General features: G+C 43.6%; 1 pseudogene; it reads left to right on the top strand.

Moving 5' to 3' along the window:
• The window catches only part of LOC147421748 (uncharacterized), a 197,228-nt pseudogene that overhangs the window by 11,656 nt on the left and 162,082 nt on the right, over positions 1-23,490 (top strand).

Raw genomic sequence — 23,490 nt, 5'->3', positions numbered from 1 at the left:
CTTTGGAAAAGATGCTCTATGATGGTACATGAATATACCATCATCCTGGGGGAGGGCTAATGATAGCCGTTTTTCGGCTCTCCATAATTACCATAGTAAGTTACTCCACCCTACCAAATTCACCCAAACGCTATGGCTATCCCTACCATTTCACTGTATATAGGTGCGTGTGAGTTAGGGGACTTTTCCCATATCTCCTTACTGAAATAAAAAACCCTCAATTAGCTAGGCATTGGGCTAGTTGAGCCAAAAAATATAAAAAATATAAAAAATATAAGTATATTATGGCCCATGCGTATGTAAATATTTCTTTGTATATAGGGCCTAAATAAAAGATTTTTTCATAATTATTTTGGTATTTATTTAAATATTTCTACCTAAGTGTGTGTTATTTATGCTTTGTACATTGCCTCACCATTACCACAATTTTTCTTACCATTTTTCATACTCTTTATTCCATATAGAAATATTTTCATGTAAGCTTCTCTTATATTTGGTGTAACTCCACCCCAACAAAAATCCAAAAAAACTAGTTTTATTTATGTGTATATTTTTTCACTATTGTGATTTTTCCCTTCCTACATCTATTTTGTTTTTTTCTAAAAAATTAGAACACCAAAAATATTTATCTTTTTATGGTAGCCTCATAATGAGAGAGATTTCTTTTGACCCCTTTATATTTTTTCCACTTATATTATTTATATTTGACATGTACATATTTTTTAGACCCCTCAATATTTGATTTTCTTAGTTGTACTATTCACTTATATCATGATCTCAACAATATCTTCAATTATAGACCTACCAAATAAGGTCAACGGTAGGTGGCATGCATACATGCACTATGGAGGGCCCACTCTTGGAGGTATTCAAAAGAATCATCCAAAGAAGGACCCCACAAGGACTTTGTGCAGTGGAAAAAAACAATCGGTTTTGCTGAATTTTTAAAGTTCACTTGCTCTCCGAATTTGAAAAGGTGATACAAACAAAAGTTGTAGCTCGTGGGCTGAACTTTTGCCTCAAAGTTTTTCATATTTTTTTGAGCTACGAGCTGTGAGCTATGATTTTATTAGTGGACCCCAGTTTTCCCATGCTATGCAGCCACACTCTCTCTTCCACTTTATCATTTTCCTCTTTCACACACACTTCTCCACTCATCATCCCCACCTCTCTCACCACTCCTCTCTGCACCCTACTCACCTTCTCCTCAACCTTGAAGAATAAGAGAAACCATGGTGAACTCATACCTCCCACACACAATTCCATTCCAAAATTGACCACCTAGTCTCATTTTTCCTCCTCCAAATTACCCATATCTATCAAAAAAACCACAAAATTCAGCCTCTTCTCTTAAAAGACAGCATCATGGTGGTTGATTACTCAGCTTCAATTACCTTGTCTCTCAAGGAAGGTCAAGAGTGGAGAAAAAATGTACCGTCAAAGCTAGTGGACCGTCAACAAGCATCAAAATTGGCCCTACTCAAGACACTTGGAGCATCAACCTTGTAAGAAATCCACCTTTTCTTACCTCTTAAGAGTTTTTCCTCCTTATTTGTATCCTACATGGATACTCCCATTGTAAATATCCAATTCCATTTGTAAATTAATACTAACTCTACTAACATTAACCCACTATGAAAAGTCCTATCACCTCCATTTCTCTCCTCTCTCTTTCCCCACCAACTTCTTGATAATTCCAAGCAAAAGAAATTAGATAAATTGCTGAAAATCTAACCCAACCATGGTTAGAGGAGTAACCCTAGCCTTCAAAATTGCTATAAAAGGAGGGTGTAGCTAGCACAAAAAGGGGAGCCATAAGCAAGAGCACTATGCTATAGCTTGAGAAGCCAAGCTCAACCTCTCTAGAAGGAGCTCTTGAGTGGAAGCTCATTGTCTTATGCATGTGCATGTGTTGTAATAGGAGATTAGCAAGGGAACTCTATGCCATTGTAAGAGAGAGAGTGATCACTCAATTGAGAGTAGGAAATCTATCATTTCTCCTACTAGTGTAAGCCCAACATTTGCTGAATCAAGGAGGGTGGATTTGGACTAAGCTTGGATACTTTGTCTCCCTTCCCACGTGAAGTAATGGACAACAATGATGTGTAAGTGTCTTGGTGTTTTTTTTGTTAAGTTCTTGATAGCTTGTCTCTAGTGTTGTCATCAATTTAGCCATAAATCCCACATACTGTAAGAGGGCGACAGGGTGGAGAGGACTCCCCTGGCCTTAAGACAGTGAGTGGGGTGGCTTTTCTTGTGATGTGTTGTGGTGTAATTTACTCAAGCTATGTTGAACAAATACTAATATCACTTTGATTGGTCATGACAGATTTGTAAGAAGGTATTAGTGCAACAAACACCCCCCCCCCCCCCCTTCTCTCTCTTTCTTACATATATAATTGTGTTTGCTTGATCATTGTCGATACGTTTCAAAGCAGCCCGAGCACTATCTCTCTCTCTCTCTCTCTCTCTCTCTCTCTCTCTCTCTCTCTCTCTCTCTCTCTCTCTCTCTCTCTCTCTCTCTCTCTCTCTCTCTCTCTCTCTCTCTCTCTCTACGCGTCCAAGTTCGCATCCAAAACTAGGTGGTGCCCCAAATTTGTGTAGGGTTAGGTTGCGGGTTTGTGTGTGCACGTGTTTGTTGTTTTTCCAACCCCAACCCAATTGAGCAGCACGGGAGCCTTGAAGGGTGTCTAGAGGTTGCTCTTCTTGTTGCCCGCCCCGGACCGCTTCAACAAGTGAGGAGAACGCTAACGAAGCAGCACCAGAAGCCGTGCGCCTATCTCCTAAAGACATGTTGTGGAAGTTGGCACGTCAACCAATCTATGAAGGCGCCAAAATATATGTGCTTCGTACTTGTCTGGCATTTTTGAATCTTCAGTCAGTGTACGGGAGGTCAAATGCAAGCGTCACTGCTTTGTTTAGGTACGTAATTTACAAAAGAGATTTTCCGATTGCAATGGTGACGTGCTTGGAGAGATTTTTAATTTAATGTGGCTTAAACAGGTTGTCTCCCGGCTGGCAATGAAATGCCCCCCTCCATGCCATATGCAAAGCAACTACTGACCTCAGTTTGCTTGGACTACAACAAAATTCATGCATGTCCAAATGATTGCATTCTTTTTCGCAATGAATTTGCAGATTGTTTGTCGTGTCCTAAGTGCGGAGCAATGCGCTACAAACAAGATGCGGTTGGCGAGAGAGTGCCAGCTAAAGTGTTGCGGCGTTTCCCTATTATTCCTAGGATAAAAAGCATGTTTCGTTGTGGTTCCATTGCAAAGTTGATGCGGTGGCATTCTACAAATAGATCCACTGACACAACATTTAGGGTGCCCACTGATTCAAAGGCTTGGAGGCACATTGAAGATACCTGGCCACATTTTAAGAGTGAACCCATGCAATTTGCGTTTGGGCATGGCAATGGATGGAGTCAATCCATTTGGCTTGAGAAGCTCGTCATGGAGCACTTCACCTGTGTGCCTTATCAATTACAACCTCCCGCCGTGGCTTGCCATCAAGAAGGGTCGTTTGATATTAAGCTTGATTGTACCTGGTAAGTTCAAGGCAAAAAACATGGATGTTTATCTAGTTCCACTAGTTGACGAGCTCCAGGAGTTATGGCATGGGATCGACATAGCAGATGCGGTTGAACAAGTAGGAAAACAGCATGCAAGGATCCATGGACTTCTTATGTGGACTATGCATGATTGGCCAAGCTACAGAGAAACTTCTGTTAATGGTTCTTGATTTACAAAATTCTCGCTATTCGCAAGCACTTTGCCTTGGCCTGATTCATGCTTTAATATATGCAGGGCTAACAACTTCGGGATACAATGCATGTCCAATTTGCGGGCAGTCTTTGGATGTGCGCTATTATGCCTCTCTTCAAAAAACAATTTATCAAGGCCACCAACGTTATCTTCCAGATGGCCATCACTTGCGCGAAGGTCATCTTGGTCACGTCGAATGTTTTCCTATGCATGTACAAGAGTGGCGTCACCGATGGGAGCAACATGAGGGGCAACCTGTTCCATGAATGAAATGTTTGTCCATTCTCCATACGTTGTCGTACTGGGGTGATCTACTAATTAACCATTTGCTGGATCCAATGCATATATTGAAGAATGTGGGAGAGCTCCTCTGGAAGAAAATCATGGGAATGAAAGATAATCAAGCTTCACGAGATGATTTGCAGTCAGTTGGAAAGATGCCAGAGCTGTGGCCTTTCACCAATGTAGCTGGCCAAACAAAACTTCCAAGAGCGCCATCGGTATTTCTAAAAAGCGAAGAGCGACAAGTTAAAAGGGTGATTTCAGAGTTCAGGATGCCAACAGGATATATGCGATGTCTCAAGACAGCATTCACCCGTGACGATCAACTATCAGGACTGAAATCGCACGACTGGCATAAGTTCTTGCAATTCATTCTTCCAATTGTAATTAAGGGATGTTTAACGAAAGAAGTGCGGACCTACATATACAAGATTTCAGAGCTAGTGCGGTGGATCTCTTCCAAGGAGATACGAGAGGAATCTATTGCAGTCGCAAGGGCTAACTCCATTGAGGCAGTTTGCATGATTGAGAAGTATCTACCCACGAGCTGCCTAACTATCCAAATGCATTTTCTCGTCCATGTAGTAGATGAGGTTGTAGTGGCAGGTACAGTCCACAGCCATTGGATGTTCTTTCTAGAGCGGTTCATGAAAACACTTAAGGGTTTTGTTCGCCAAAAAGCACGTACAGAGGGGAGCATGGCAGAAGGATGGCTGGTGCAAGAGTCTCTTGTCTTGACGATCGAATTTCTATCCATTTCTAACCCAGAAATACCTCGACTGTGGAGCGATGAGGAGGATGCAAGACTGGTGGGAGAGGAGCCGCAAGGGCAAGGGGTGCCAAAGAAAATGAATGATGCCATGCGAGAAAAGATCATGAAGTTCTGTATACTAAATTCAGAGCCGATGCAAAAATGGCTTGAAAGGTACGAAGAAGAGAAAGAGAGACGCAATAGGGAGCGACACGATTTCAGGCGAAGCCGAACGACTAGAGGCTTACCCTTGCCAGACTATCTCGCTCCTCTACATGAATTCCCTACAATGGCATGGTTGGACAAGACAATGAGAGCAGCTCGACAGATCGGAGAACCCATATCTCTAGAAGAGGAAGAGGAAGAGGACGTTGAATTAAATTAAGCTTAAAGTTAATTTAAACAAAGGTGTTCTGACGCTTTATTTTACTTTCTTTGTGCAGGACTTTAATATGGCAGACCAATTTCCAAATCCCGCTTCTATGAGTGTAGATGTATTTATGGGCTTCATCACACAGATGACGCCCAGTCAGATGGCAGAGGCTTCTTAGTACTGGGTAGCCAAAAGCACGGGTACTACGCCTTCGAGCTTCACACCCGAGGGTCCGACGCCTATGGGGGGGACACCTATGGGGGGGACGCCTATGGGGGGGGACTCCTACCGGTACGACGCCTGCGAGGTTTCCCATCATGGCTGCTTTGACACCTAGGGGTGCGGCAGAGGTGGGTACGTCCTCATCTCCGCAGCACAGGCGCACTCGCCGATCTCGGCGATCGTCAGGTGGAGGTGGTGGTTGCTGTGGAGGAGGGTCCACAGATGCTTCGACCCCTCCTCGCTCACGACCCCCGTCCTACCCAGACACACCTCTCGACACACCTCTTGGCACACCTCGGACACCTTGGGGGGCACACGATCCTAGTGCCTCCAAGCTCTATACTGTACAGGCAGATTGTTCTGTTGACATGGATAGAGTCGGAACTGAGATGAGACAGCGTATTCGCCAGCTCGTGGAGCTGCAGTTTTAGACCAGAATTCTGACGCCTTGGCCTGACCAGGATGAGGAAAAAGTCAGTTATATAGTATAGACTATCATGCAAGAGTACCAGCCTGCACTGGGTTCAAAGGTTGTTCCGAGGAGGTGGATCAAGGGTGTTGCACGGGACAACGTGAAACATCGACGAGATGCAACTCCGCAGGCTTTCAGGACTGGCTCGTCGAAGCCTTCGGACATCCCACACAAGACGTGGCAGCAAATCAGGGAGGACGAACGGACAGCAGACACGCGGTTCAGACAGCAGCATCAGGGGGCGCAGATACGACAGATGACCAGGGGGACATCTCATCTTGGCAGCGGAGGCTTCGACACCTTTCGCTATGAGTTTGTGAGTTTTCAATCCAATCCTAGTTATGGTGTTTTTTTAAACATGATGAATCATGTATTCTTATCACTTTGATTTTTGTATAAACCCAGAATCTTGCGATGCATCGAGCCCTGTCACGCCAGGAGAAGACAGATGGATATCGCAGAGGTATCTATGAAGTATTGAATCATCTTGATGCTTCAGGAGAGCCTGTAGACTGGGAGGCCTTAGAGTCTTGCTGATCGATTGAGGTGAGACATTAATATGTGTGAGTTGATTTAATTAAATAAGTATATATGAAGTAATATCAATACTAATTTTGTGACTTGTCCTATGTGCAGGTTGTGATGCCTAATCATCAATGGATTTCATATATATGCTTTGTGAGACAAAGACACGCTTCTGTGTCTCCTTTTTGTACAAACATATATGGTTATTATCAGGACACGGGTCCTGTACCCTAAGAACTAGGCTAGGCACAAGGACTACGGCCACGGGCTGGGCTAGGCAGTGTGGAGAGGGGATCCGTCTAAGGAAAGGGGCTAGGAGCCCACCCTATAAAGGGAGGTTGGGAGGAGGATCTATCATAGCCTAGTTGCCTAGTTTCTTACACTGGTATCAGAGCAAGATTGAGAGGAAGGGGGAAGGTGGAGCCATGGAGGAGGAGCAGGCATGGAGCTCTCTCTCTCAGGCGTGGATCTCTTTCTTTCTCCCTCTCCCTCGGAATCTCTTTCTAGCTCTCTGGGGATGGGAGGTCGTGCATGAAGAAACATGGTGTGCAAAGCATGAAGGATTTTCCATGAAGGCTGTGGTAGGGGAGGAAGCAGGCCAAAGCCTCACGTGTGCAGGATCCCCAAGTCGGGACAGGGAAGGTCCGCGTGCAATGACCCTATGTCGGGGGAAGGGACAAGATTGATCGGTGTCAAATTCCTTCCAGATGGGCTCGATCAGAGCGCAAAGTGAAGCTACACCTTTTTCGACACAGGGCCGAGCCCTAGTTTATGGTAGAGAGCCCTGCACAGGGCAATCCTTCCTCGCGCGGATCTGTTGCCGCCATCGCTACAGAGTTAACGTTTTTGTTATTATTGTTTGTTTTTTTTTCTCATGGCGCCCTAATAGCCCAACTAAGGGTGGTCACCCACAGGGTTTGTCGGCAAAACAGGCCTTCTCATGCAAAGGGCATGCCCGGGTCCCCATCGGGCGCATAGTACCATACCTGATGCCCTCAACACCCTCGGGTATGTAGTCGGTTTTCCGTATGCTGAAGTTAAAGGAAATATTTGACAGGTCATCAAGGCGGAGTTCCGACGTGTTGCCCAAGCCACATGCAACTCGTCTGCATGGTGCATACAAGGAAATATGCAATTTCTATCAGGTTCACAATTTTCAATTCTTGCAATTTCCATCACTTTATGTACACATTTGTATTGCAAGTCTATGTATTATGTTGATCTCGGCCATGGGGTCCGAAGAGATTATCTACGGATCTAGTATGGCCAAAGTCAACACATTACGTCCAATTTTGGTAGTCATTACCATGCTTTGGACCATGGAGCACGGCTCCGATCGAGATACCCTCTACACGGATTTCTTGATGCAAAATTGCCTCGTACTGAAGGCAACTCAAGCATGATTGTGCCTTATAAGGCATCGATGATTGGCAAGGCCGATTATTCTTCCAATTCTAAGCAATAGTGACAGTGTCTACTGAACCGAACATTATTATCCGGCAAATCACTTCTTGGTTTTCTTCTTGCTGGTGACTCATTTGATTCTTCCGGCAGCAAGCTTCGTCAGTAAGTGTACTTAATAAGGTATGCAATCGCTTTTGTTTTGTTTTGATCACGTTTTCAAACATGCTATGTAGCTCTTGCATGCAGGCACAAGCACAGCTTGTGACAAGTTCCGTACGCAGTCAAATTTTTTCCACTGCTTTGTTTGCAAAGAGCCCGGCTTGACTACACAATATTCAAGCCATGCAAAAGTACCTGATACTTACAGGGATCGGCACGGCCGATAACCCTTACTACTCGAGGGTACAAAGTTGTTTTTCATGGCTGCTTCTTTGTAGATTCGACAAATCTCTTTTCCGCCAACTCTCTCTGTTGCAACACAAATGGCTATGAACTACATTTGAACGAGCTTTTCTTCCGACATCTCCAGACAACTGTTGGATGACCAGGCTTCCACTTGTGCTACAATTGACTTGGCGTCAAGAGCAGTAGCAATCAAGTTTGAGGCATTTATGTTACCACAACATGCCCGATGATTGTGCGGGTACGTTATGACAGCATGGAAGGAAGGCGTCAAGGCCCGCCATATCTTGGTATGAGTGCTCATGCATGCTGCTGGAGATTGACACCATGTTACTCCACGTCGTCACGCAATTCATGAGGTATGCAATGGTTTTACATTTTTGATTCGGATGTGATTGCTTGCTATGGCAACGCCAAGGTCTATAATCTCAAGGAGATTGGCACAACCTATTGCTTGCTGACATGAAGGGGGGCGAGGTTATGTTAATTGTGTTGTCATCTTACCAAACCCCTCGCGGTTTCACTTTTGCACGACACTTATGTGTTGGTTTTTATGTTTAAGTCCTTCAAGGTAGCCAAAGGGCTTCCACTTTTGTATGAAAGGCATGTTACCCAGGGGGTATAAAATATGTTTTTGCTCTAACCCAGCCACTCTGTCAAGGACAAGCTGCGTAATGGATTGTTTAACATGCTTGCTGGTTATTGTCAACACACAACAACACTAAAAGGAACCTAAAATTTGGACTTAATTCACAGACAAAGTGCCAATGCTAAGTCATTATCAGACAATCATGACCCCTGCAAGAAATGTAAGTCAGGATGTGTTACCTCTCTCGATGAGAGTCATACCAAAAAACTGTGGAATGCTTATAGGATAAGCTGCAAGTTAGGCATAAGATGCACCAGAGCAGGGCAATCAACTATACACGCCATAGTCGTTTAAGGAAAGTTCCTCAGCCCACATGCTCTTCTGATCCCTCTTTCTTCTTCTCTCAAAGAATAATGCAAACTTTATACGAAGCTTTTAATACATGTTTTGCTGGTGAGTCAGCCTGAGACAAGGTACTCTAACTCTCAACTAGAAATTGGGCAAGAGTCCATCTAAATTAGTCTTCATCAGTTCCTCGATTGAACACTAATTGCCACAAGGGCTATGAGCCACACACACTGGCTAAGAGTCATTGTCAGATCTCGGGTACGACCCAACTGTTGGTATTCCTTGGGAGATTGTTCTCCAGCTCGAACAGATCTACCTAGGGGAGTACACATCGACGTTAATGGACAAGCAAGAGTCTTGTCATTACGGAGGTTTAGGGTGTCATTTTCGCACTACATGTTTTCAATGCGACACTCAAGTTGAGTTTTTGATAATCTTCACCTCACAACGGTTGATCTCGACAAGGAAGTCTAGATGCAGCAATCAGTTGCGACAGCAGGGCTATCCACAAGAGCTAAGCAGTTCACTTGTGTGGATCTCCTGCTCTCTCTATAGCACTATGGAGTATCTATGGACATAATGTTTTCAGGTAAGACCCGGCGAGTTATTGTTACATCACCCCATAGGTATTCAGGATCATAGGTTGATCTGCATTGAGAATCACAGTTGATCTCTCCCATTTATACTTTCAAGGAAAGAATTTCGCAATATGTTGCCTAGTTTCTTACAAAGAGTCTTATCAAGGGGTTGCTACGTAGATTCTAATCCAAGAGATTGGATTGCAAAGGCAACACCCAGGCTTCCCAGTGCAATGTTGTTTGTTTTTTCAGGTAGGGGGCATGCTCCTCTCCATTTGAATACGGGTAAGTGAACATTACGTTCAAATCTGCAGGTATGCATCTATTGATTTGGTGTTATTCCATTTTTAGTATGCTTTGCTTGGTTTTTCAAGACGTATAAGTACGCTTGAATGTTACAGAGCCATGCCAAGGGCATGTCGGCACAACGTATTTTGGGCCAAGTGTCCAATCTATCTTGTAGCCTTATGCCATTACGAACCTCTTTGTAGGGTTCAATTTGCCACATGTTGTCACATGGGAACAACATGGTCTAGGAACTCAAGGAGTTCGGTTTAGCCAGTGTGGAGCAATGAATGAGGTTCCTCTCACTCTTGTCGTAAAGTGTTTAGAGCTACCTCCACACACAAGTACATCTAGTACTTGTAGGATGTTCTTTTTCAGACATCCTTAGTTGAGACAAATTCCACATGTGGCGAATATGAGTCTGTGGGACTGACACGGGCGCCCCCTATTTCAAATATGTGTCACGCCAAAGTCCTTAAGTAATGGTCACTTATATTTTCTAGACCATTTTTAGCACGACGTATCAGGAGCAATTTCGTGGCCAGAAATTGTCAGATACTTAGAATGACTTGTTAAGGTATAAGTATTGCTAAACAACATTACAGATGGTTGTTTATACATATAGCAAATGAAAAAGTTTCATTGTTTGTATCTAGAAGTGATCATTGTTTCACCTTCTATTATGTTTAAGAAAAGCTTGCAAAAGATTGGAAATGAAAGTATTAAGTTTCTTTTCAGAACTATTTACATTCCTGTTAATGTGTGCTAGGCGCATCACATTTGCCATAAGTATTGGCAAGAATTACCATGGAAATACAGGTTCGGATCTGTTTTTTGCTAAATGCATGCACACTAGGTGTTATGGGCCCTAGTGTTTAGCAAAGGCTGATTTGGAACGGCATGCATATTCCTCAAGTTGTTGCTTATGATGTTAGGAAATAAGACGTAGCTAAATGGATTTTTTAGTAGATTACTTAATGGAGAGAGATAGATTTCACACACAAGAGATTATAGAGTAGAGAGAGAGAGAGTACACACGATATACGTGGTTCACCCAATGTGGGCTACGTCCACGGGAAAGCAGCCACTCAATGGCTTTAGCACTTCAAAAGAAGAAGTAGTTTACAAAGGGATTAAACCCTTGATAGAGCTCCCGCCTTGCTTCACTCTCACCACCTCACACTCACCTTGTTGCATCAACTTCACACTATGAAATGTGTGTAGAAATGGCCTCCTTTTATAGGCCAAAAGGGCTGCCCTCTCTTATGAGAGACAGCCATGTGTAGCCGCCCTTGTGCGAATAAGTCCAAATCGGACCCTCCAATCCGCCCATGTGTGGCCACCCTTGAGAAGACAAGTCCGCTTTTGAATTCGAGCCCGGCCATTGACTTCCGACCACCGGCCAACCGACCGGTTGTTTTCCGACCACTTTCCGGTCGCCGTCCGGCCATAATATTCCGACGAAAAGGAATATTCCGGCCAAAAAAAAAGTCTCGGGGGCCTCCGTCCCCGAGGCCTCTAAAGTTGTCCCTGATTCTTGTCCGTGAAAATTTTGGTTTCCGGTGAGTGATTTTCCTTCACGCACGATGGCTTCTCCTCATAATGGGGGCCTTACAAATGTGCGCTTTTACCACAGAAAATTACAAGGGTAAATCAGGCTCCGTACTTAACAATCTCCCACTTGGAGACTGATCTCCAAACCAAACCTGTGACCACTTTCCATTCTGGCTTCTTATCCTTGAATGCCGATTGAAGATGAGCAAAAGCTCAACTTCTCCTTGTTGACCACCTTTGTAAACATGTCTGCAGGCTTTTCACTTGTATGCACCTTTCCTAGCTTTAGTTGTCCCTCTTTCAAAAGAGTGCGTATGAAGTGATATCTCACCTCAATGTGCTTTGTCCTTGAATGAAAGGCTGAGTTCTTTGCAAGATGGATAGCGCTTTGGCTATCACTGTACAAGACACAATTGTCTTGTTTGAATCCAAGCTCTTCTAAGAATCTGTGAAGCCACAAAATTTCTTTGCTTGCCTCCGTCATTGCTACATACTCTGCTTCCGTGGTAGAAAGTGAAACCACTTTCTGCAGCTTTAAAGCCCAGCTAACTGCTGTGCCTCCAACCGTGAGCACATAGCCAGTAGTGCTCCTTCGAGTATCTTTGTCACCTTCCATATCTGCATCAGCATACCCTTCTAGAAAAATATCAGTTCCTCCAAAATACAAAGCATTTGTTGTTGTCCCTTTTAGATACCTAAGTATCCACTTCACAGCTTGCCAATGCTCTTTACCTGGGTTGTCCATGAACCTACTCACAACTCCCACTGCATGTGCAATGTCTGGCCTTGTCCAGACCATAGCATACATTAGAGAACCTACCGTTGCAGTATATGGAACTTTAGACATATAGGCTATCTCCTCTTGTGTCTTTGGACACATTTCCTTCGTTAGTTTAAAATGACCAGCCAAAGGTCTAGAAACTGGTTTTGCATTTTGCATTGCAAACCTTTCTAGTACCTTCTTGATGTAATCTTCTTGAGATAGCTTTATTGTCTTCTTCGTCCTGTCCTTGATATTTTCATACCAAGTATCCTCTTTGCAGCACCTAAATCTTTCATTGAAAAAGATTTGGACAGCTCCTCTTTTAGGTCTTTGATGTCCTCCATGTTAGCACTTGCAATCAACATGTCATCAACATACAACATTAGGATGATGAATTTCCCATCTCCCAAATTCTTCGTGTAGACGCAGTGATCCGAGTTGCATCTTGTGAATCCATGATCCAACATCCATCGATCAAACTTCAAGTACCATTGTCTTGATGCTTGCTTTAAACCATACAAGCTCTTCTTTAATCTGCAAACCATTTTCTCCTTACCTTTTACTTCATACCCCTTTGGTTGAAGCATGTATATTTCCTCCTCTAAGTCACCGTGAGGGAATGTCGTATTTACATCCATTTGCTTGAGATTTAGATCATGAGCAGCCACAAGGCTTAAGACAAGCCTAATTGAGTTCATTTTTACAACAGGAGAAAATATTTCATTGAAGTCAATACCTTTCTTTTGAGAAAAACCTTTTACCACAAGCCTAGACTTGTACCTTTTCTTCCCACCTTCTTCTTCCTTCAGCTTGTACACCCATTTGTTTTGAAGTGCCCGCTTACCTTTAGGCAACTCAACCAACTCCCATGTTTGGTTGTGATGTAGTGAGTCCATCTCCACTTGCATGCTCTTCATCCATTCTTCTTTGGATTCATGTTGCATAGCTTCTTAGTATGATTCCGGCTCTCCAGAATCTGAGATCAAGAGATGGTTGAAGGAAGGAACAAACCTTTCTGGAGTTCTAATTGCTCTTGTAGATCTTTGGGGAATAGGTTGAGGCTCCTCATTTGGTTGACGTTGTTGCACATTGTCACCGTTTGCAGTCCTTGAGTCTTCACCGTCCTCAAGCTCCATGTACTCATCACCTGTTTCTTTTGTTTGTTTTCTTTCCAAGTAATCTTTGTACATATTTTGTTCGTTAAAAATTACATCCCTACTCCTTAAGATTTTACCATCTTCAGGATTCCATAGGCAATACCCAAAGTCTCCTTCTCCATAGCCAATGAAGAAACACTTTTTGGACTTTGCATCTAGCTTTGATCTTAGGCTTCTATCTATGTGCATGAAAGCCTCACACCCAAACACTTTGAGAAATGCATAATTCACCGGTTTACCTGTCCATGCCTCTTTTGGAACTCCCCCATCCAATGCCGTTGAGGGTGACCGATTGATTAAGTACACAGACGTACTTACAGCTTCCGCCCAAAGCTCAAGCGGTAGGCCTGCATGTAGCCGCATGCTTCGTGCTCGTTCCATGATTGTCCTGTTCATCCTTTCCGAAATCCCATTTTGTTGAGGTGTCCTTGGGGTTGTCCTTTGCCTCCGAATGCCATTGCTAGCACAAAAGCTTTCAAAAGCTTGGATGCAATATTCGCCTCCATTGTCAGATCTGAGCATTTAACCTTGGTACCTGTTTCATTATCCACAAAGGCTTTCCACCTTTGAAATATGGAAAATACATTGGATTTATTCTTCATGACATAAACCCATGTTTTTGTAGTCGCATCGTCTATGAATGTTACATAGTATAATGAGCCACCAAGTGATGGTGTACTTGCAGGACCCCAAACATCAGAATGAACCAACTCAAGTTTTTTATTTTTTCTTTCATTTCCTGATTTTTGAAATTTTACCCTCTTTTGTTTACCATAAACACAATCTTCACAGAACTCTAAGTTCACTTCTTTCAAACCTAGTAGAAGCTTCTTTGTTTGAAGGATTTGCATTCCTTTGGCACTCATATGCCCAAGTCGGTAGTGCCACACCGCACTGTCAACTTCTGTAGTTGCTGCACAAGCTGAAGGTTATGTGCTAACAGTACACAAGTAAACTGTACCGACTTTTTCTCCCTTGGCAACCACCAAAGATCCCTTTGAGATCTTCCATCGTTTGTTTTCGAATGCAGTGTTGTGACCTTCATCGTCCAATTGTCCTATAGAGATCAATTTTTTGCGAAGAGAAGGAACATGCCTAACATCTTTAAGCTTCCATTCATTTTTGTTAGCAGTTTTGACAGAAACTGTACCTTTGCCGACAATCTCACAAGCTTCATCATCTCCCAAGTATACATACCCAAAATTACCTTTGGTGTAGTCTTGGAAATGTTGTTTGTGTGGTGTCGCATGGAATGAAGCCCCGGAATCTACTATCCAGGAATTAGACACATTGTCTAATGAGAGAATTAGAGCATCTTGCTCTACTTTACCTGCCACATTGGCCTCCGATGTTGGCTTGTTGTCTTGAGACTCTGTCTCCTTCTTCTTCTTGGACTAGCAATCCTTCTTTATGTGGCCCTTCTTGTCGCAGTTCCAACATTCAAGAAATGACTTTGTGCGTGACTTGCTCCGCCTTGAGCGATCACGACCCTTTTGGTTTTTGAACCTCTCCTTAGGCCTTCCTCTTGTTTCCACTGATAGTGCAGCACTTGATGATTCTCCTATGCTTCTCCTTCTCATTTCCTCGCTTAGGAGAACACCCACAACATCATCAAACTTAAGAGTATTTGTGCCAGAGATAGAATTACTTACAGCCATCACAAGGCTGTCCCAACTATCCGGTAGAGATGATAGTATAAGGAGAGCTCGCACTTCGTCATCGAAATTGATTTTCACTGATCGAAGTTGACTTATGTTTGTGTTAAAGTCATTTAGGTGTTCTGCAACTGAACCATTCTCTTCCATCTTTAGATTGAACAAGCGCTTCATAAGAAATACCTTATTAGATGCCGATGGTTTCTCGTAGAAGTCGTCAAGTGACTTCATCAAGTCCTCCGTGGTCTTCATCTCCGAAACATTGAAGGCCACCGTTGATGCCAAGCTTAACCGGATTGTTCCCAGTGCCTTTCGATCAAGGACAATCCATGCTTCATCTGCCATTGTTGCGGGCTTCTTCGCAAGACCGCCTACTGGCAAATAGAGGTCCTTCTGGTAGAGATAGTCTTCAATCTGCATCTTCCAATGTTGGTAGTTTTTGCCATTGAACTTCTCAATCTTGAGCTTCCCTTCCTCCGCCATAACTCCCACTCAATTCAAGGAATCCTTTTCTTGAGATGATTTAGCTACCAGCAAACCTTGCTCTGATACCAGTTGTTAGGAAATAAGACGTAGCTAAATGGATTTTTTAGTAGATTACTTAATGGAGAGAGATAGATTTCACACACAAGAGATTATAGAGTAGAGAGAGAGAGAGTACACACGATATACGTGGTTCACCCAACATGGGCTACATCCACGGAAAGCAGCCACTCAATGGCTTTAGCACTTCAAAAGAAGAAGTAGTTTACAAAGGGATTAAACCCTTGATAGAGCTCCCGCCTTGCTTCACTCTCACCACCTCACACTCACCTTGTTGCATCAACTTCACACTGTGAAATGTGTGTAGAAATGGCCTCCTTTTATAGGCCAAAAGGGCTGCCCTCTCTTATGAGAGACAGCCATGTGTAGCCGCCCTTGTGCGAATAAGTCCAAATCGGACCCTCCAATCCGCCCATGTGTGGCCACCCTTGAGAAGACAAGTCCGCTTTTGAATTCGGCCACCGGCCATTGACTTCCGACCACCGGCCACCGGCCATTGACAACTGGCCACCGGCCAACCGACCGGTTGTTTTCCGACCACTTTCCAGCCGCCGTCCGGCCATAATATTCCGGCGAAAAGAAATATTCCGGCCAAAAAAAAAGTCTCGGGGGCCTCCGCCCCCGAGGCCTCTAAAGTTGCCCCTGATTCTTGTCCGTGAAAATTTTGGTTTCCGGTGAGTGATTTTCCTTCACGCACGATGGCTTCTCCTCATAATGGGGGCCTTACAAATGTGCGCTTTTACCACAGAGAATTACAAGGGTAAATCACGCTCCATACTCAACATATGAAGCATTTTGCACTTTATGTGCACTATCTCTATGAGATTACCTTTGAGTCGTATTGGAATGTGTGATCTGCCTTGAGGTAAGTTGTACTGATTCATGTGAATCTTAGAGGTGCTTAGTCACTGTCCAAGCTTGTGGGAGAGGGTGGTGTTCTTTCCTGAAACAAGCTAAATAGATCCCTAGTCTCTCTAGTGAGAGCATGAGCATGTGCTTCAGTTATCTGTGCTGCAACATCACGTGAGACTTGGAAACTGACTGTGATAATTACCTTGATGAATTGAGTTACTCGATTCTCGAAGTAGAATATTGTCGATTCTCTATTGTGCAGAGCTCCCTCCATCTTGTTGTTGCGGGTTGGTTGTAGGTTGCGGACATGGTTTTGACTTTCTCCTTCTTCTTCTTTGCACTCGGCCTATGTATATCCACTGAGTTTGGCATGTTGGTTGACTCTCCCACTGCAAATCGATTACCATTACGCCTGGCACTCAAGCTTCGATGGAGATGCGGAGTTCGTCTAGTTGTGCTTGGAGCTCTTCTTCTTTTGTCGTCCAGTTAGCGAAACCTGCTAACCATTCATCCATCCACAAAATTTTAGGGGTTTTAGTCTTGTAAAATGGAGGGTTTCATGAAAGGATCCTCGGTGGGGGCACCAAGAAAATGATGGTCGGAAATGACATGCCATATGGGGTGGCCTCTACACCACACATAGCCTCAACATCCCAAAGCATCATCTCAAGGTAGGAGTAATCCTATAGGTAGAGAGGAGCACCACCTAGCATAAGTGCGGCTAGGATGCAGACATACATGACCTAGGGTAGCAAAAGTGAGATGCCCTCTAGGTAACCAACATGAAATGATGATACAACAAACGTCCACATGTAAAAAATGCCTAGTCAATAGTTAGGAGTGTGTGTACGAGGGAGGTATGTGGCAAGGTTATAATTGATCTTATTGAATGATTGGAGAGGCCGCACGTGATGGAGCACAAGTAGAGTGATATACAAGAGACGAAACATCCCGCAAATGTGGGAAAGCAAAACTAAGGAGAACAGAGAATGGACCCCAAAGATCAAGACAACATAGCACCCTTTATTGGCGATGATGATACTTACAAATGGTGGTCTTGATGATTACAAACCTGGATCTTGGCACTAGGGATGCATGATGGAATGCGAGCGCCATATGGTGCATGGCGAAGTTGGAGTTAGTGGGAAGGTTAGTTGAGGGAAAACATCAAGACGATGCAGCCACCGACGACGTCAATCACCAACATCGAGAGCGGCCCAAGGTAGCATGGTGTCAATGCATTCAATCCAAGCGTGCTCATGTTGCCTTGCGAGAGATTAGTGACTGCCTTATGTGCATGGAGTGGTCCTGACTAGTAACTCAACCATGGTGTGGTGGAGAATGGGGAAAATAGTGATGTTGCCAATGCTAAAATGCCCAAGCTTGCGATTCAACATGATGCCATGAGCTCTCTAGCTTGGGGTACATTATGTGCTTAGTGGTGCTTACAATGTAGAGTGCATGGAGCTAGTGTATTCCTCCTTCACTTGTGTCCCCCTTTGTGCTTAGCGGAGGCCTCTTTATATAGGCTTGAGAGGTGGTCCTTACCCAATGGTCCTTGCAAATATCCACTGGTCGTTGTAGAAGGTCTAGATGCCTCTCTAGTAAGAGAGATAGAGAGAGAGAAGGTAGAGATAGAGAGAGGAAAGAGTGGGGTGGGGGGAGAGTTTTTCTTCAATCCACTAGCCATGGCTAGGTTATTAGGGAAGAGTAGGGGTTTGGGGCATATACAAGGTTTTGTCGATGGTATGGGTGGTCGGTGTGAGGTTTAGGGATGCCGGAATTGGTATTTGTTGCGAGAAGCCGAGATGCTATGTGTTATCTCCTTTCGATGCCGGCTGGGGCATGCCTTCGGCACCACTTCTTGTTTTGGTGTTGGCAGCGTGCGACTTGGCCGTCTTCGCCGATGGTGTCGATGTAGTGTTTTTTTCTCTTTTCTATTGTGAGTGCGTTTTGTACGTGTCGGTGCTCGTAAGTGCATTTGCGTGTGTGTGTGTGTGTATGTGTTTATATATGTGCATGTAGGCATGCTTGTGGGTGGGTGTGTGTATGTATATAATTTGAATATGGGTGTGTAAGTGTTTGTGTGTGTGTGTGTGTGTGTGTGTGTGTGTGTGTGTGTGTGTGTGTGTGTGTGTGTGTGTGTGTGTGTGTGTGTGTGTGTGTGTGTGTCGAGAGGGTGTGTGTGTGGGAACGAGGGAGAGAGTGATTATACATATATTTATATATATAAAATGTATTTTTAAAAAAAACACTATGCCTGAGGCTCATTGTCTACACAGAATGAGGGAGAGGGTGAGGGAGAGAGAAAGTGCGTGAGTGACAGAGTGTGTGTGTGTGTGTGTGTGTGTGTGTGTGTGTGTGTGTGTGTGTGTGTGTGTGTGTGTGTGTGTGTGTGTGTGTGTGTGTGTGTGTGTGTGTGTGTGTGTGTGTGTGTGTGTGTGTGTATGTGTGTATAGGGTGTGTGTTGTTTACTGCGGCGCCTGCAGAGGCTTACAAGAGAGAGAGATGGAGAGCGAGCAGTTCAGGCTGCTCCTGGCCGACACAGAGAGCAAGGGAGGGAGTTGGTGTGTGGGTGTCGGTGAGAGAGAGAGAGAGAGAGAGAGAGAGAGAGAGAGAGAGAGAGAGAGAGAGAGAGAGAGAGAGAGAGAGAGAGAGAGAGAGAGAGAGAGAGAGAGAGAGAGAGAGAGAGAGAGAGAGAGAGAGAGAGAGAGAGAATGTGCTCGGAGCTAAGTCTGCACATTCTGAGAGAGAAAGAGAGAGAGAGAGAGAGAGAGTATTATGAAGTGGGAGAGAGTGTGAGGGGGATGTGTGAGGGAATAAGAGAGAGTGAGAGACCTTGTATGCGGCTATGGGCTCGACACAGAGAGAGCATGAGAGAGATAGAGTACGAGAGGGGCCAGGCCATCTCCTGGCCAACAACGAGCAAGGAAGGGGAGGGAGTTATTGGGGTCAAAGGGTGGGGTAATGAGAGAGAGAGAGAGAGAGAGAGAGAGAGAGAGAGAGAGAGAGAGAGAGAGAGAGAGAGAGAGAGAGAGAGAGAGAGAGAGAGAGAGAGAGAGAGAGAGAGTATTATTTTTCTTAGACTGCGGGTTTGCACACAATGAGAGAGAGATAATGAGGGAAAGAGAGAGGGAGAGAGAGAGAGAAAGAAGAGAGAGGTGGGGGGAAAAGATAGTGGGAGAGAAAGAGAAGACGGCCCCCCAGTGGGAAGAAAACAAGAGGGGAGGGAGGGGTGTGTGTGAGGCCAAAAGAGTGTGGACGAGAGGAGATGGCGATTGAGGAAAATAATGGAAGAGAACAGAATGACAGTCCGCCATGGAAGAAAGTAATCCTTTCACGCGTCCTTCGGGGTTTTGGCAGCAGTGACAATAAGGAAAAAAATTGTTTTTTTGTGGTTTTCTTTACCTCCAGCTCCCCGAATGGTGATTCATGCAATTCTCGGCTTCCAAAATCAAGAACTTTAAATTCTCATGCCGGCTAGAGGGTGGTGCAGCTAACCCGGTGTCAGCAGTCTGACTCTGACTATACTAAAATGTGTTTTTTGTACCCTGGCGACTTGACTTTTCACATTGTTGTGCTTACTACAAACATTTTGTCAGGGTAAAAGTAAGCTTGAATCCTAAATAAGAGGATTATTGAAGGACCAAGTTGGCATTGAAGGTTTCTTTTGACATACCTGTTTTATCGTGGAATCTGTAACTTTGTTCGTTGAGTTGTCCTTTGATTGTGAAAACTCCATTGTCTGTTTGGTTCTCTAGTTAGGCCTATTGTAAGGCATCTTTGAGGTTGTTGTAGGCCTCTACTCACTGTCGGTATTTGGCTTTTGACTTGGAGAATTGGAAGACATAGGAATCCAAATCTCACCATTACCTTCATAGGTTCCTTGTTGACTTTGTCTAGCTCTAGGTTTGGCTGAACTTTTGAGATCCCCATGTAGTTTTGTGTTAGTAGTTGGTCTTTGGTTGACTGGTTGCAAAATCTTTGTATAGCCTTTGTAAAATCCTTGTCCAAGAGGAAGATTCTTTGAAATCCATCTTTGTTTTGTATCCTCTTAAGAGTTGTGGTAGACTTTAGCAGCATTTGATGTTGTTGTTTTGTACACTAGCTTTTTAGGTATCCTAGGATGTTGTCGAGGTTGATACCTAGTGGGACTTGTTTCTTGGGAGGGTCTCAATTGCACTTCATATGCCTTGACTTTTGGTTTTGGTACCCATATTTGTCACGGTTACCTCTATACTATCAGTAATCCTATTCTTTTAAGCTCCATTATGATGTTATCCATCCCATGTATTTGTTTTTCTGTATTGATTTTGTTGTCTTCAACCCACCACACTAGATCATTGACTTTTACTAAACTACTCGGAACAAACACTTGCTTGATCTTCTTTTACTTTCTTGAGTGTGAAATATTTTTGTTTTTCTGGATGGCTCCCTAGAGGCTTTGTTTGGTTCAGCAATTGAAGAGTCTAGAGCCTAACTTTCTTGAAGAAGTTGATCCATTAGGATTCTTTGATGTAGAGGCATATGCTGTCACACCTTTTGTGTTAATCGATGGAAGGTCCACTTTAGCTTTACCTTTGTCTGCAAGATTTTTCTTTGATTCTTGTAACTTATGCAACTTTGTATACAACATTAATGGTACCTGTAACCGTTATTGGCTACCACTTGGAAAATAGAGTAATAACACTATTTACTCTTTGTATGCTTTGTGCTGGTCTGATCACTTATGTCCAAGGGATGACATATGCATGCATTTCTCTTGAAGGCTTTACCTGAAACTCTACCTGCTCTTCTTGCTTCTGGATGCTAACAGTAGCAACCATTTCTTCTTGACTTGTAGTCTTACCTAACTTTACTTTATTGTCCTGTTTGCATGGTGTGATTGAGAGGATCCTTTGGATATTGTTTGCAACCATATTTCCCTTTTCTTCTTTATCCAATAGAGCATTGTATCTGACACTTGATCCATTTGCATTGTTGAGAACTATAGCTATTATCATTGGAGGTTATATTGAAGATCTTTTTCTTGCTTTTTTCATGTTCTCATCTTGATCTAATTGTGTCTCAATGGAAGGTGACTTGAGACTCTGTTTCCAATTTGAATTCCATCAATTGATTCATCTGACAATGATTGATTGATCTTTTAACTTCCTATTGCTTCCTAGTTGTTTGCAACCTTGTTCCAGAGAGAGAGAGAGAGAGAGAGAGAGAGAGAGAGAGTCCCAATAGCCTACAGGGGCCACAATCTGGCACAGACTCACTGATGGGAGTTTAAAATAGGAAAAACCTATCTTGGATACTCTCTCTCTCTCTCTCTCTCTTCAACAAAATGATCAAACAGGCAAGGCAACCTATCAACTCAAGCATTTTTGGAGGTATAGCGTCAGGGCAAGCTTCATGAGAGCTAATGTGAATCCAAGGCAAGAGATTCTAGCGACAAGAGTTGGCTTCAGTGTTGCACAAGCACATCAAGTGAATTGATTGAAGAAGAGGTTTGTGGAGACATGTTACCATAATAATATATTGTGGGGGTAACAATCGTGTTGAGCAGTGCACTACAAGAGGTGACAAAGAGAGTGAGTATCTTGGCAATCAGTGGCTCCATGCTAGCCCTTCAATGTGCCTGCTTCTAAGTCTCCCTTTCCCTCAACATATCGGGGTCAAAGTGTTCTTAAGCACCCAAGAATCTCTTGAAAGCTTCCCTCATTATTCCCACATTGTGAAGTGAGACAATTTTTTGCAAACTCAACACCTCGCACATAGCTAGGTGTGTGGTCCGGAGCCTTCAAAAAACTCATGATGTTGAAACAATATGAGAGAAACATGGGGAATAGGAAAATTGTCAGAAAAAGATTGTGCTTGAACTTTGGGCTTAATTAATGACATTCATTTCACGAAGAAAGATGTGGATTCAATTTCGACCAAGAGAGGATTTCAGCTTGGAAAAGTAGATGTGCTTTGATGCTAGCAAGTGAATTTCCTAAGAATTTAGATTTTTCATTATTTCTAGTTTGTTTGATAGTCTCTTTATCTCGAGTCTTGATTCCTTTGCAAATATAATCAATGAGAAGCCCAAGTGTGTAGATTTTGCACATAGTTCTTTGATATAAGAATTTAAAAAGGGGAGAGAGAGAGAGAGAGAGAGAGAGAGAGAGAGAGAGAGAGAGATAGATAGATAGATTTTATTATCGTCCTCGGAGGTCAAATATGACCTATGGGACCAAAGTTACATGTGATGTAGTATGTGTATGGCTGATGAGTGACTCTCGATGCTCCAAAATTGTCGTGATGAGAGTCGCAATGGAGAGCCCACACTTTGGCTGGGAGAGGAAAGTGTGTAGGTCTAAGTTATGGCTGAAAATGTGAGAGAAGCAAGTTCGGATGTGATCAAAAGCTGAGCACTCTAGTAGTGTGTGGTACTCAAACTCTCGAACTTGCAGTGAGCATAATGTGCACAATCGATTTGACTCTTCTCCATTGCCCCAACGCCCTATCTCGCATCGAAGGAAATGGGAGCTAAGCCGAATTGCTGTGATAGTGCGTATCGCGGACAAGGGAATAGGCTCAAGCATGTAAGTGTGAGTACAGTTTCCTCTCTCAACGAAGAACATGGTTTTGTAGTTGGGGGCAATATAGGTGGTGTAATGTATGAAGCGTGACCCACCACATTTCTCCCAAGCCATAATACATTGGCGTTGTAGAAAAGCTTCATTCACTTGAGAGTCAATTGAAGCATCATGTAGCAAGTTATCATGTACTCCACAACCCTTTCCATGCCCATAACCTCAATTGGAAGAGATCTCAACTCAAGAAGTAGGAGCATATATGGTGTTTGTGTCTTAACTTGGAGAAAGTTTGTAACAAAACGCTTTTGGACATTCTCAAACTCTTTCCAAGTAGACTTTGAGATGCTCCCGTCCCACATTTCAACTCCATAAAGAAGAACCGGTGTCACCAATGCATCA

The sequence above is a fragment of the Adiantum capillus-veneris genome, chromosome 27, assembly GCF_014529385.1.
Source record: "Adiantum capillus-veneris isolate H3 chromosome 27, ASM1452938v2, whole genome shotgun sequence".
In the NCBI taxonomy this organism is placed as follows: domain Eukaryota; kingdom Viridiplantae; phylum Streptophyta; class Polypodiopsida; order Polypodiales; family Pteridaceae; genus Adiantum; species Adiantum capillus-veneris.
This window is presented reverse-complemented; position numbering and strand designations above follow the sequence as displayed.